Raw genomic sequence first — 15,004 nt, 5'->3', positions numbered from 1 at the left:
AGCACTACACCGTATCAGCACTGCAGAGACACAAACTGGTGGAGGTGACTGGAGACCTGGAGGAGAAACTCTGCAAGCTGCACCGCAGAGCTCTGGAGGTCTTCTGTAAGACAGACCAGGTTTTGGTTTGTCTCGAATGTGCATTAGAGGAGCACAGAAGCCATGACGTCGTATCAGTCAAACAGGAAAGAGATCGTGAACAGATTCAACAGACCGTGAAAAATGCTACCACTGAGTTAACCCGTCAAGCAAAACGTTTCTGCAGAGGATTTGAGGAGGACGTCCCCAGAGATTGTCCAGCAGATTATGTCATGGTTGCTGCCCTTGGTCGCCCCCTAGATCTTGGGATGTTGTATGACTGCCACAATGACTCTTTTTGCTCAGACGTGTGCCTGTGGGATGACAGCACCATTTCCTCTATGCGTCTGTCTCTGCCTCGGCCTCACACATACGTCAGGTGCATCGAAGGAGACTCCCTGCAGGACAGATTCACAGCTCTGGATGTAACCCTTCCCCTGAGGGCTAGCGTCCTCTCTGGGTTGGTGGAGGTCGGTGGGGCTGCTGGATATGTAAACCACCCTGCCCAGTCCAAACTTCTGGAGCGGGTCACCCTACAGTACAGATCCTCTACCAGGCTGGACATGCTTAGCCATAGAATATTTGACGAGGAGGAGAGTGTTGGAAAACGTCGGAAGGCAACGCACGTGGTAATGGCTGTTCTATATGGAGCTCAGGCATTCTTCGTCTTCGATAGCGAACCTAGTAACATCAAAGAAAGAAGTACGCGAGTCCAAAAGAACATGCTCATAAATGTGATCGAGAAGATGACAACCACCTTCCCTTCAGAGGACATTCCCTCAAGTCTAACAGACTCAGAGAAACTCAGCAGTCTGTCGTATCACTGCACCCTCTACAGTGATGTTGATGAAACCAACACAATGGATTATGCTGCAGCCGTGGAAGTGTACAAGTCCCTCCCGAGTCGCCTGGGACAACAAGGAGAAAAGGCTGTGCCTGTGCGCATCTGGCTGTACCCTCTAAAGAATCTGGACACTGAAGCGTCTTGTGTTACATTTGAAGTCAGCTTCGACCTGCTGATTAGGGCTGAGAATGTAATAGAACAACTGAGACAGGTCACAACAAGATGTCAGGACATGATGATGGACCCCACCAATGCCTATGTGATGAAATGGTTCCCGAGTACCAAAGAAAAACTGACACAGTTTTCAGAGTTGCTGCTACTGTACCAGACAGCGTTTCTGAAAGAGCTGGCCACAGCAACAGAGTTCATTCGAGAGAGTGGAGAATCAGGCGTGGAGGGACTGAAAGAGCTTCTTAAAGGCTACAGTCAGTCCCCATTTAGTCCCCAGGCTCTAAACGAGTGGCTTGACTACAAAGAGACAGAGGTGAAGGCTGTCAATGTCTACAAAACACAGAACCTCCCCATTGTGAAATCTCAGGAAGAGCTGGACAGAGTTCTCAGAGATTCACAGACAGATACGATGATGTGCTTCACTCTGACCTCACTGGGGGTGGAAGACTCATACCTCTCCGCCATGAAGAAGCAGATACACTCTGGAAACCAGTCTAGGCTCACTGACGTGCTGGAGAAGCCCACTATTAGTGTGCATGGAGAAGATTCTTCTTTTTATTATTTTGACATGGAGAAAACAGTGGCAAAAACTTTGGAGAACAACAAGCATATGGCAAAAATGACTTTTGTGCCAGTGACCGACTGCCATAGAGACGCCTGTAACTCCAGGCTATTTCATGAGAGCAAACTCTTTGGAATACAATGTATTGGCACCAATGTAGGGAAGGTAACTGCCCTTAAATGTGGTAAATAGCGCCCACCCAAAAAGATGCATGTCATCAGTTTGTGTAACTTGATTCATTTTTCATATTTCAAGGTAACTGCCCGTGACATAATCAAAATCAACATCGACCGCAGATCGCGTCTTGCAAGAGTGGAGTCCATAGCATTTGACAGCTCCATCCAGGATCTAGTGCTCAGGTGCAGAATACTTTTCCGTGGCCTTGAGATGAGGAATCATCAACAGTTCCACAGTCTAACACCTGTTAGAGAACAACTATTTATATCTGATGCATTTAAGTCCATCAAAGTGGATACTGTGGTTCAGAAAATACCTCAGATTCCACAGTTCACTGGCTACTACATATACAGCAACCACTCTGCCACTGCATTTGAAGAGCCAAGCAGCAGATACATCAAAGATGTAGCAACTCTCCCTGCTCATTGTAGTGAAGGGCAGCCAGAAAGAGAACTACCCACAGGTAGGCTAAAAAGCTTACCATGATATTGCACTACTACTTTTCATTGGCACTGTTAAGTCATAGTTTCATGGCTTATCAAATATGATAGGTTGCTGTGAGTAAGCTGAACAAGAACATGCATGAAGTAATGGTTGCCATAAAATTGTTTCGTTAAAGGGGTACCAGTTCTGCCACTCTACATCCATTTATATTTTGATGGATTTGGGCTGTACAGGAGGAAGTACCATTCCACTAACGGAATGTACTTTTCAGTCGGTAACCTGCCCCGCTCTGAGGCGGCAAAAAGGGAGCACATGGGCATCATAGGCCTTGGAGAACCAGGTAGCATAATAATCAGCACATTTTAACAAAATGGTTAATAATTTTAAAGTTTTTTAGTGTATTTTATCTATTTTAACTGTTGTTTTACCACTGCTTGTTTTACCAGTGTTCTCTCTTTTTATCTGTTCAGCACTTTTGGCGGCTGTTTGTGGTTGTAAATGTGTGCTATATAAATAAACGTTACTTATATAAATAAATGTAACTTACGAAGAATGACATGTTTGTAGGGAGCTTTGCTGTCAAAGACACTTGTATTGTATAGCTGGCAAACGCGGTGGTGCAGCAGCGAGCGGCAGATGTGGCTGTCTCTCACCCTGACTTGGTAATCAGTCTATGACTTACAAAACATCAAACTCTTCGCAAACAGTATATGATGGAGTGCAGTCAGCGTACGTATCTGGAACTGGTATACAACAGAATTGTAGGAAGATCATTCTACTTATGCCGTGTCAGATTTCCTACAACACCTCCATGTTGGTCTCGACCAGGAGACATTTTTGGTGCTTTACCAAGACGTTTTGTTTCTACTCAGCTGTTGTAGTATATTTTTGTACCATATTTTGTATGTGATTTGTATTTATTTGTATTCCTGGCGGATGGATGACAGACCCAGCCTGAACCAGCAGACACAAAGTGTTTTAAAGTGTTAAAGTGTTTTAAAGTGTTTTATCTTAAAGTGTTTTATCTTAAAGTGTTTTATCTTAGAGAGTGTGTGTAGGATGTCTGAGGGCCAGACAGGAGAGGCGTCTCTCTCTCCTGATGTACCTGGCCCAGGGCGTCGCGGTCTGCGGGGGTCGCCTGATGTACCTGGCCCAGGGCGTCGCGGTCTGCGGGGGTCGCCTGGTGGCCAAACGCGGTGGTGCAGATGTGGCTGTCTCTCACCACCATGACCCGGGCGGACCGGACGGCCCTACTGAATGCTCCAATAGAGAGACAAGGGCTATTCGGTCCCGCCATACATGGACACCATGACGAAGCGCCTGGCCGTGATGGAGGAGGCTAAGAGGCACCATCTCACACAGTTATATCACTAACTTAAAATGTCTAAGTCATGGTTCATGTGAGATTAAGATATATCTTCTTTCCAAATCAGGGACATCACACCTTGACAAACATCACAACACATCCTAACATCCCAAAGCCCCACTTTTTTTTTTAAACCGTCTAAAGTTTATCCCAGTTTACCCCCTATACTTATCTAACTAATAATTCTAATGCATAATCAAATTAATCTCTTAGTACTATGTTTCTTGCACTATCTTTACGTCTTAGCTAAGGCCTTCTGTTAGAAAGGTTCCAATGTTCTAGGTTATATTTGGTTATCATTTCCACCTTAAGAGCTAAGGTGCGTAATATCACCTGCCACCTTAAGTGCGCAGTGCATTCTGGGAATCTGGGCCGCATTGATTCAGATCGGAGAAGAAGTTGGAAGTACCACACAAGTGTCTCGTGTTACCACTCCAATCAGTTAGAAACATTGTGCAGCATTACAGTGTAAAGTGCGTCACTGAACTACTGTAAGTACAATGTTTCACCCAGTATTTAGGTTGTACATATTTGTTGTGTTGATTTGGATACTGCCGTTTTCTGCACTCTATACTAGCAATAGCAATTAGTTTGGACATGTGCTTTCTATGGCCGCCGTTATTGCGTGCTCTTCAATGAAGCTCGTTTGGCGCAGTTCACGCTGCAGAGTTTGTTATTTGAGTACTGTCTTAAGTTGGTGTTATAATTCAGATTGTATGGCAAAGTGTACTGTTAAGTAGCTTAATCTGTATGGTTAAGTTACATGTACTTTTGTACTGTAGAATGCATTTGATATTGTAGATCAGTACTGTATTATTAGTAACAACATGTGTACTGTAATACCTCTTTCTGTTTATTGCAGAACCACACACATACACCCATTGTAGTGTTTGCAAGCATCCTACCCATGCCTGAACTGTACCCTGTTTGACCCACTAAAGAAACCTGAACCAAAAGTCAATCTCCTGTCATGTGTGTCCTGATCGACGCCCCGGGGGCGAATGGAGCATACTCCCATTGAACTATTCACCGTATACAGTCCTTTCCCATAACCTCACTAACACCTTCACTATCTCTCCCCATATCTTTTCAAACTGATCTTTCTTATTATTGTCTATGGCTAAATTCTTCTCTATATTGGTAGTGTAACGGACTGAGTTTTAGTGGGTTAAGATTACTGTGTCTTTAAGAGTTGTTGTTGTTGGATGACGTTCATCCGGGGGAGGGAGGGTTCTGGCGGAAGAGGAGGGGCTTAGAGGGAGAGCGGGAGAGTGAGACGAGAGGATTGAGTGCTGGGTGTTGATTTAGATTGTGTGTGATATTAAGAGAGTTATAACTTGTAACTGAGAATAAAGCTGGAAATCAAGAACCCTCAGTCTGGTCTGTGACAAACGCTACACTGGTGTCAGAAGTAAAAAAACAAAAAAAACAAAGAGAAATACGAAGCTACGAGGGAAGTACGCCTACAACCGCTAACGCAAGCTAGCCTGACGCACTCGCCCTTCCCCGACGGAGTCATGCTGCCCGCCGGTGCGGACAAGATCAAGCGGGAGGAGGAAGACAGCGCGTGGGGTCGATACACGGCAGCATGGCAGGCGGAACGCCGTGAGCGGAGCCAGCACGAGACGACCGAGGAGGCGGAACACAGAGAGCGGGTGAGAAGAATGACGGCTCAAATGGCTAACGAGGCCGGATTTCAACCAGCTGCACACAACATGGACAGACGTGCGGCGCGCAGAGGGCCACGGGCACGGAGCGATGACGTCAACATTGCTCCCCTCTCAGTGAAGACACCCAGGTATGATGGCAAGGCTGATTGGGAGGCTTTTCATGCACAATTCGAACTGTTATCCAGGGCTAACAATTGGTCCAAAGAAAGTAAGGCGCTACAGCTTGCAATGTGTCTTACTGGTGATGCTCTGTCAAGCCTGCTGTTACTGACCCCGGATGATAGAAGTGACTATGATGCTTTAGTGGGGGCATTAAAGAGGCGTTTTGGACAATGTTCAGCGGACAGCTTGCTTCGCTCTGAACTGTGCAGTCGAAAGAGGCGGCCCGGGGAGCCGTTGAGAGATCTCGCCAATGAAGTGGAAAGGCTCGTTCACCGTGCCTATGCTCACATGCCCCCGTCCATCCTGAGTGAATTAGCTCGAGACCACTTCCTACAGGCACTACTGCCGAGTGATCTGCGCGTCCAGACGCTGCTGGCTCATCCTAAATCTCTCCTGGAGGCGTTGGAGCTAGCCTCGGAGAGGGAGATGCTGGGCGCTGGCACCCCCGCTGCTACGTTGGAGGACGCACCGAGGGTGAGGGCTGCTGTCGTGTCGGAGAGGAGTGAAGCGGCGCCGGCCTGGGCGGTGGAGCTAACACAACTGGTACGGGCTGCCTCGCTGAGTGGACAACAGCGGCCATGGATGGGACCGAGGCTCTGCTGGGCATGCGGAAAACCCGGCCACCTGGCCAGAGAGTGCACCAACACGGCGAAGAAACCGGGAAACGGTACGGGGAACGTATAGCCGGGACGGTGCGACTCCCCGGGGTGGCGTCCCGACCCCGCACAGGCGGGAAGACAACACGACACGACCAGGTGGGGACATTACAAACAGGGGAGGGTGGGGGCGGCCAGCAGGTGCAGGTCGTCATGCTGGGGCGGACGGGGACGGAAAACTGCTGGTACACCCCGGTGACATTTGGGGGGATATGCTGCTCCGCCCTCGTCGACACGGGATCATCGGCCACCCTGGTGAGACCCGACGCGGTGGGGAGCGGGACCACAGTTTTACCCACCACGGTGAGATTACAGACAGTAACTGGGGACAGGGCACCCATGGTGGGGGAGGCATTGGAGACCGTGGGGGTCGGGAGGGAGAGAGTTCACTGCCCAGTATGGGTAGCGGATCTAGAAGACTGCATATTGGGACTGGATGTGCTCGAAAGACTGGACTGTGTGATTAGCACCCGGAGGGGGACACTCACATTCCCAGACGGACACGTAGTGCAGATGACTAGACAACCCACCCCGCCGAAACGTTCCCCGACCCCCACCGTTGCAGTGCTGACGACTGAGACAGCGGCCAACACGACTTCCGGCGGCGTCCCGGATAGACACCCGATACTACCCCATGCCCCACCCACCACCACAGAGGCGCAACCGCACCCCACACCCGCTGCGCCCGCTGGTAAGGGGGGGGGAGAAGACGGAGAGAGGGTCTCGGTCGTGAGGGAGGTGTGGCAGGGGAACTGTGATGGACTGTCGCATGTTGAACAGGGCCTACTGTGGCAACTGTTATTAGAGTTTAAGGACAGTTTTTCCCTGTCAGAGGACGACGTGGGACAGACCCACCTAGCCCAACACAGCATCGATACGAGGGATGCTCCACCCATCAGGATGAGACCCCGACGCCTGCCGATGGCTCGACAGGCAGCGGCAGAGAAGGCGTTACAGAACATGCAGCGTGCGGGTCTCATTGAACCCTCCACCAGCCCCTGGGCCGCCCCAATCGTCATGGTCCCCAAGAAAACAAAGGACGACTGGCGCTTCTGCGTGGACTTCAGACGCCTCAACGGCGTGACCAAAAGGGACGCCTATCCCTTCCCACGAGTCGACGAGTCCCTCGACGCGGTGGCGGGGTCCTCCTGGTTCACGTCGTTGGATCTACGCAGCGGATACTGGCAGGTCCCCCTCACCCCCGACGCCAGACCCAAAACCGCCTTCGTCACACACGGGGGCCTGTGGCAGTTCAAAGTTCTTCCCTTCGGCCTCTGCAATGCACCCGCCACATTCGAGAGACTAATGGACAACGTGCTCGCTGGGATCCCCCGCCAGGAGTGCGTCGTATATCTGGACGACATCCTGGCCCATGGAGAATCATTTGAGACGGCCCTCAGGGCGCTCAGACGCGTGCTGGAGAGGGTGGCTGCAGCGGGCCTGAAACTAAACCCCCAGAAATGCCACTTCATGAGACGGGAGGTCAACTTTCTGGGGCACAAGCTGGGGTCTGGCGGTATCAGCACCACACAGGAGAAGGTGCAAGCGGTGGAAGACTGGCCCACCCCCAACTCCAGTTCCGAAGTGAAAAGTTTCACAGGACTAGCCTCCTACTACAGGAGATTCGTGAGGGGCTTCTCCACCATAGCCGCGCCCCTGTTCCGGCTACAACGGCCCAGGGAGAAGTTCATCTGGACAGACGAGTGCCAGGGAGCATTCACCTCGTTGAAGAAGGCCCTCTTGGAGGCCCCCATCCTCACCCCCCCCGACCCCACCCTGCCCTTCATACTCGACACGGACGCCAGCAATGTCGGCGTGGGGGCGGTGCTGTCACAGGTGACCTCGGAGGGGGAGAAGGTGGTGGCGTACTACAGCGGATCAATCAACAAACATGAACGCCGCTACTGCGTCACCAGGCGGGAACTGCTCGCCGTGGTCAGGGCTGTCCAACATTTCAAGTACTACCTCGGGGGCCTCCACTTCACAGTCAGGAGTGACCACTCCGCCTTACAGTGGCTCATGACCTTCAGAGAGCCAGAGGGCCAGCTGGCACGCTGGATCGAGGAGCTACAGGCGTACGACTTCAACGTGATCCACCGTGCGGGTAGACAGCATGGAAACGCGGACGCGCTTTCCCGCCGGCCCTGCACCACTGACGGCTGTACCTACTGTGAAAGAAGAGAGGTGCGGGAGGAGGAGCAGCTGCGACAAGGGGTGAGATGCGCCGCAGCGGCCCTAACAGCTATCGACGCGGGAGAGTGGAGACGCAAACAGGAAGAGGATGCTGACATCGGACCCGTGCTCACGTGGGTAGCGGCGCAACACCAACCCCGGTTGGAAGAGATCGGCCTGTGTTCAAGGGCTACGAAGGGACTGTGGAGTATGTTTACCAACCTGCGCCTGTGTGACGGGGTACTGCAGAGGGGGTGGAAAGACGCGGCCACAGGAGAGACGCTGTGGCAGGTGGTCGTACCCAGGACCCTGCGGGAAACGGTGCTACAATCAGTCCACGGAGCCCCTGGATCTGGTCATTTCGGGGTCAGCAAAACGCTCCGCCGCCTTCGTCAGGGGTTCTACTGGGGCCAACATGGGCGGGACGTGGGGGACTACTGCCGCCGCTGTGACAGCTGCACAGCACGTAAAGGCCCCACGGGCACATCTCACGCCCAACTCCAACAGTTTCCCACAGGCTGTCCCATGGAGAGAGTGGGGATTGACGTGCTAGGGCCGTTTCCTCGCTCAGACAAAGGAAACCGCTACATCCTCACTGCCATGGATTATTTCACAAAGTGGCCGGAGGCGTACTGCCTGCCGGACCAAGAAGCAGAGACAATAGTGGATGCACTGGTGGAGGGGATGTTCAGCAGACTGGGGGTCCCTGAGGTCATTCACACCGACCAAGGCAGGAACTTTGAATCTCGCGTGTTTGCGGCCATGTGCGAAAAGCTTGGCTCCCACAAGACCCGCACCACACCCCTCCACCCACAAAGCGACGGACTAGTTGAAAGATTTAACCGCACGCTGGGACAGCAACTGGCCATAGTGACGGCTAAACACCAGCGAGACTGGGACGCGCATGTCCCCCTGGTGTTGATGGCGTACCGGTCTGCGACGCAAGACTCCACCTCCTGCTCCCCCGCACTTCTCATGCTGGGCAGGGAGATTAGGACCCCGGCTGAGATGATGTTGGGCAGACCGCCCGACCCCCCGGTGGACCCCCCGGGGCTGGAATATGCCCGAAAGCTGCAGGATCGACTGGAGTGCGCCCACGAGTTCGCCAGAAAACAACTGCGGAGTGCAGGGGCGAGACAGAAGAGGAACTACGACGTGCACACCAAAGGGCAGCATTTCACGGCCGGGGAGCTGGTCTGGGTTTACAACCCCCAGAGAAAGAAAGGCAGGTGCCCCAAACTAGACAGCAAGTGGATGGGGCCCTGCAGGGTCCTCGAGAGACTGAGCGAAGTCGTGTACAGGGTCCAGCTGCCGCCAAGAGGTAGGAGAGTCGCCCTGCATCGAGATTGCTATTCCAGAAAAAGTCGTCTTGGAATATATAAAAAGCTATATCCTTTATAATTATGTAATGTAATATCCTATATCGTATATCCTTTATGGCTCAGATGACAGCCTGATTGGTCTCCCCGAGCGGCGCTGAGGTGGAAGCGAGTGGAGCCGAAGCGGGATCCACAACAGAATGTATGCGCAGCGCGAGCAGACTCAGAGCGACTGAACGCTGAATGCCATGATTTCCATTGAAAATACATTCATCCAAGGACAGTTTTAGTTTGACAAAAAGGCCCTTTTTGTTTGGTGGCCCCAAGCAATTGCCTTGGTTGCCTCTATGGACGGGGCGCCTCTGTTCATACGGAGTGGAGTCGACTGGAGTTTTTGCTGGTGTGAGTTGTGAACGCGCTTTCACCTGTTCCTCTCAGCCCCGCGGCGGCGCGCAGCCGTTTGATGCCCTGACCTCCTCCAGCGCCACCTTGCCCCCCCCCCCCCCCCCCCCCTCAGCACCGCCCGCCGGGGACAGCCCAGAGGGTAGTCCTCCGGTCACAGTGGCCCGGCCGCCCTCTCCTCCTCACACCCCGCCCTGCCTGCCCGCGCCCACACACCCATCCCCGCCGGGGGAAGCGGGCCACGCCGCCGATGCCAACGGGAGTGTCCGCTGACTCTTTGACCCTCCACTCCGTCCAACGGATTATAAACACAGACAGAGAACACTCTCCGTACTGTCGGACCGCCTCTGGCCGAGCGAGGGGACTGACTCCGGGCAAAGTTCCGTAGTGGAGGGGGGAAGCGATGTGGCCCCTTCTCCCCACGCTGGTTGTCTTATGTATCCAGATGTTGCTGGTGATGTGCAATCCGTTACAGCAGCAGGTGTTTGGCGTGGACGGGGTGAACTTCAGCGTGCACGTGGAGAACCAGACGCGTGTCCGGGACGCCATGAGCCGCCGGCACCACCGGGTCTACCAGCTCTACAGCCGCACCAGCGGGAAGCACGTCCAGGTGCTGGGCCGGCGGATCAGCGCCCGCGGGGAGGACGGAGACAAATATGCTCGTAGTGGAGGCCGATACCTTTGGTAGCCAGGTGAGAATCCGAGGCAAGGAGACCAACTTCTACCTGTGCATGAACCGCCGCGGCAAGCTGGTGGGGAAGAAGGCCAGTAACCGCAGTGCAGACTGCGTCTTCGTGGAGAAGGTCCTGGAGAACCACTACACGGCGCTGATGTCTGCGCGCTACTCCGGCTGGTACGTGGGCTTCACCAAGAGGGGGCGCCCTCGCCGCGGCCCCCACACCCTGCCCAACCAGCAGGATGTCCACTTCCGTCTGAGTTGGTTTATCCCCTCCGGAGCTCTGAAGTTCCCACAGGTACAGAGGCAGTCTGACAATCTTCCTGAGATATGGCTGAAAAGTCAAAACCCACCACCACAACCCAGAAACACAGCAACTTTGTGTCCGAGCCAATGGGAACAAAGTCTGTGAGAGATGTTCCAGGGATTGGGACAGGCCATGGCAGACAGCTGGAGAACAAGGGCTACCACACGGCCAGTGAGATGTTGGGTCAGCTCCTGGTGTCGAAGAGAGACCCGGTGGTGTTCAAAGGCTGGCTGGAGGATGCGACTGGGGCCAATTCCAGGACCCAGACACAAGCCTACAACGGTCTCAATGAGTGGGTCGACAACAACATGTAGACCAACATTTTTTTTTTGTAAACACTTTTTGTGTTCATTTCTGAATGTCTGTGTCGTTATCTTTTTTTGTTCAGCTTCTCTCTGCATTGCTATGACTGTTTGTAACCCATAACAGTTCTTGATGGCTATACCGTTCCTGTGTTTTGCCTAAAAGTTTTTTCTCTCCCCTTTTGACATAATTAATGTACGTTAATTAGTGATGTCTGCTGCCTGCTGTATTGACCAGACTGTTACTATAAAAGAGTGTTCTGTGTTTACCTACCTGGATAAATAAAATGCATTTTTTCTTTTGAAAAAAATAAATAAATAAAAAAAAATAAAAAAAAATAAAAAACGGGCTGGGTGCAGTGTTGGTACAACACACTGGACTCGGAACGGAAGAGGTCCTGGCCTTCGCCAACCGCAGTTTGAATCATGCAGAGAGGAACTACTCAACCACAGAGCAGGAATGCCTGGCGGTAGTCTGGGCTCTGGAAAAGTGGAGGCATTACTTGGAAGGCAGGTTTTTCACTGTGGTAACAGACCACTCCTCCCTGGTGTGGGTCTTCAAAACCCAAAAACCCAGCACCCGACTCATCCGATGGGCTCTCCGACTACAGGAGTTCACCTTTACAGTGGAGTACAGGAAAGGGAAATATAACACAGTCCCCAACGCTCTATCCAGAGCCCCGGCAGACCCCTCCTGTCTGACCACACCCACCTGTGCCATCCTGCTGTCTGTCTCCTCCCATTGGGAAACTGGGAAGGACCTACATGTTTCTGATGAAACCATCTGGAAGGCCCAGCAAGCCGACCCAGTCATCCAGAGGCTGTATGAGAACATCACGAACACAGGCGAGGTTGAGGTAAACTCTACCACCAGATTCACCATCTTGGAGGACAACGTCTATAGAGTGGTCCACCTACCTCACAAGACCTTGTACCAGGTGTACATTCCTCCCCCTCTGCGACAACAGCTGCTGCAGACCTTCCACGAGGACCCCTTGGCTGGGCATCTGGGCAGGTTTAAGACCTACAAGAGGCTACAGGCTCTGGCTTACTGGCCAAACCTCAGTTTGGATGTCAAACAGCATGTCCAGCGTTGTCAAGTGTGCCAGCAGTATAAGCCTGAGAGCCGGAAGCCTGCCGGGAAGCTCCAGCAGACCATAGTCCATCGGCCCTGGGAGATGTTAGGAGTCGACCTGATGGGCCCATTCCCTAGGAGTTCGAAGGGAAACATCTACCTCCTTGTGTTTGTGGACTATTACTCCCGTGGGTGGAGCTCTTTGCCCTGCGGCGGGCCACTGCTGAAACAGTGTCAAAGGTCCTGACAGAGGAAATCCTGACCCGCTGGGGAGTCCCTGAGTACATCCTCTCCGACCAAGGGTCGCAGTTCGTCTCTTCGGTGTTTGAAGCCACTTGCAAACAGTGGAATGTGGCACAGAAGAGGACGACAGCGTACCACCCCCAGACCAATCTGACGGAGAGGATCAACAGAAACCTGAAGACTATGATAGCCTCATATGTCGGGGACAACCACAAAGGCTGGGACAAACACCTGCCGGAGTTTCGGTTTGCACTGAATTCAGCTGTCCATGAATCAACTGGTGTGACACCTGCCGAAGCTAATCTGTGCAGACCGATCCGAGGACCCATGGAGGTCATGCTGCTGCCAAGGACTTGCACCCCTGATGCCCCAGCCTACAAGAAGGAAAGTCAGCTCCGTGAATTGCATGACTATGTGGATGGCAAGCTGAAGCAGGCTCGACAGAAGCAGAAACAGCACTACGACAAACATCGGAGGGAGGTGGCGTACGTGGATAAAGACAGGGTGTGGATGCGCTCTCACCCCTATTCAAAAGCCGCACGGTCCTTCTCGGCCAAGATCGCACCACGTTGGAAGGGACCTTACCGTGTCATCCAGAAAGTGGGCCCTCTCCCGTATGAGGTTGTACTGGAAGAGACAGGAGAGGACCATCGAGTGGTCAATGTTGCCAGACTTAAACCCTGCTACCCGTCGGCTGCTGAAGTGGAGGAGGAAGAGCGTCGTCGGGTCCTTGAGTTTTTTGAGGACGGCAGTGATGAGGAGACCTTCATAGGTTTTCCATCCGAGGACTGTCCGCTACCAGACCATCCCTCCAGCACTGCTCTAAGCCACGTGAAGACTGACCGTCAGCGGGTTTTGGACATCTTCGCTGAGGAGAGTGAGGAGGAAGACTTCAAAGGTTTCCCATCCGAGGACTGTCCGCTACCAGACCATCCCTCCAGCACTGCTCTAAGCCACGTGAAGACTGACCGTCAGCGGGTTTTGGACATCTTCGCTGAGGAGAGTGAGGAGGAAGACTTCAAAGGTTTTGAGTGAAATACCATATCCAAAGTGGATTGGAGTACGCCTACCCCATGGTCCGGCTTTTTCTAAAGGGGAGGGAGTGTGGCGATTCTGCCATGTCTCCGCCGCCGACTGTCACTTCCACGTTTTTTTCACACGCCGTCACACGTCACACGCTGCCGGTATCCAGTCGTAAATCAGCCAATCCCCGTTCTCGACAGACGACGGGAAATGATAAGGTGTCTCTCACCGAGTGCTGAGGGCGGAATGATTCAAACAAACCAGGAAGTGGATTATTCCGTCCGTTCGTGTTTGTGCCGCAGTTCGCGTTCGCTGTCTGCGTCTCGGTATGTTTTAGCCTACTCGGACCGCGAAGAGCTGGATGATACTTTTTGATACAATGCCCCGTAAGGATACACCGTAAGGATACAGTTGGATATAAGGCCGTGGAATGTCATACGCTTACACCGGAGCTGGGGAGAGAGCAGTAGAGGCTCATCTTAAGCAGCCGGACACCACTAAGCTATCGGACTGACAGACTGTTAAAACTGTAAGTCTTGCGTTCGTTGTGTGGGAGCGGGGTGAGATACAATTGACGGTGATTGAGCTGAACTGAACTTTTGGGGTTGTGATGAACTGTTGAGTCGATGTTTTGAGAGTTCTTTGTTTATTGTGACAATACAGTACCACCTGAATTGCAACACATGTCCTTGTGTACTAATTTTCGTCTGTTGTGCAATGCTATAATATTACAATATCATATTCACCTGTGTATAACAAAAAAGGGTTCATGTTTTGATGCATGTAGCGCTTGTAACGGTAACTTGACTAAAGACTGACTAAACCAACCCCACACTAACTAAAATTGTCAGGCCTTGCCCTGACTGGCACCCCGGACAACGAAGTCAACGAGTAAAACCGTTACCCCCCCGGAGAGCAGCCTGACCTGCAGCCCTTCCGCTTCACCACCGTCAGCAAGAGGAGCAAGAGGGTGCGGGCCACTGGCCCCCGCTAACGGCTAACGCCAACCCGCCTTGCCCACCCCCTGTCTGTACCCGCTCATCTCTACACCCCCACACCACTCCTGTCACAGGACACCCCTCCCCCCACCCCCCACCTAACGCTTCCCTCTACTGGGATAAAAATGTACCTTCTTCCGAACCCTGACGAAAGCTAGCGCTAGAACCGCTAAGTTGCCTGTAAGCCCTGCTAGCTGTCCCAGTTCCGCTTCCTTCTGTCCCTATCGTGTTCATTCACCGGGCATGCTAACCGTTAATGGCTAACCCTGCTATCAGACCCAGTCCATCACTGTCAGCTCGTTGGCCTGGCCTACTCCCCTGCACAACCCAGGAACAATGACAGGTAGTAGTTATCCC

The 15,004-nt window shown here is 52.6% G+C and overlaps 1 pseudogene across 1 annotated transcript; it reads left to right on the top strand.

Moving 5' to 3' along the window:
• The first annotated feature begins 10,426 nt into the window (after positions 1–10,426).
• LOC308163586 (fibroblast growth factor 18-like) lies at positions 10,427–14,643 on the top strand (annotated as a pseudogene). Its single transcript has 2 exons — positions 10,427–10,953; positions 14,542–14,643. The product of its transcript is annotated as a fibroblast growth factor 18-like (transcript).
• The last annotated feature ends 361 nt before the right edge of the window (positions 14,644–15,004 follow it).

The sequence above is a fragment of the Nansenia antarctica genome (assembly GCF_963989245.1).
Source record: "Nansenia antarctica genome assembly, chromosome: 8".
NCBI lineage: Eukaryota > Metazoa > Chordata > Actinopteri > Argentiniformes > Microstomatidae > Nansenia > Nansenia antarctica.
This window is presented reverse-complemented; position numbering and strand designations above follow the sequence as displayed.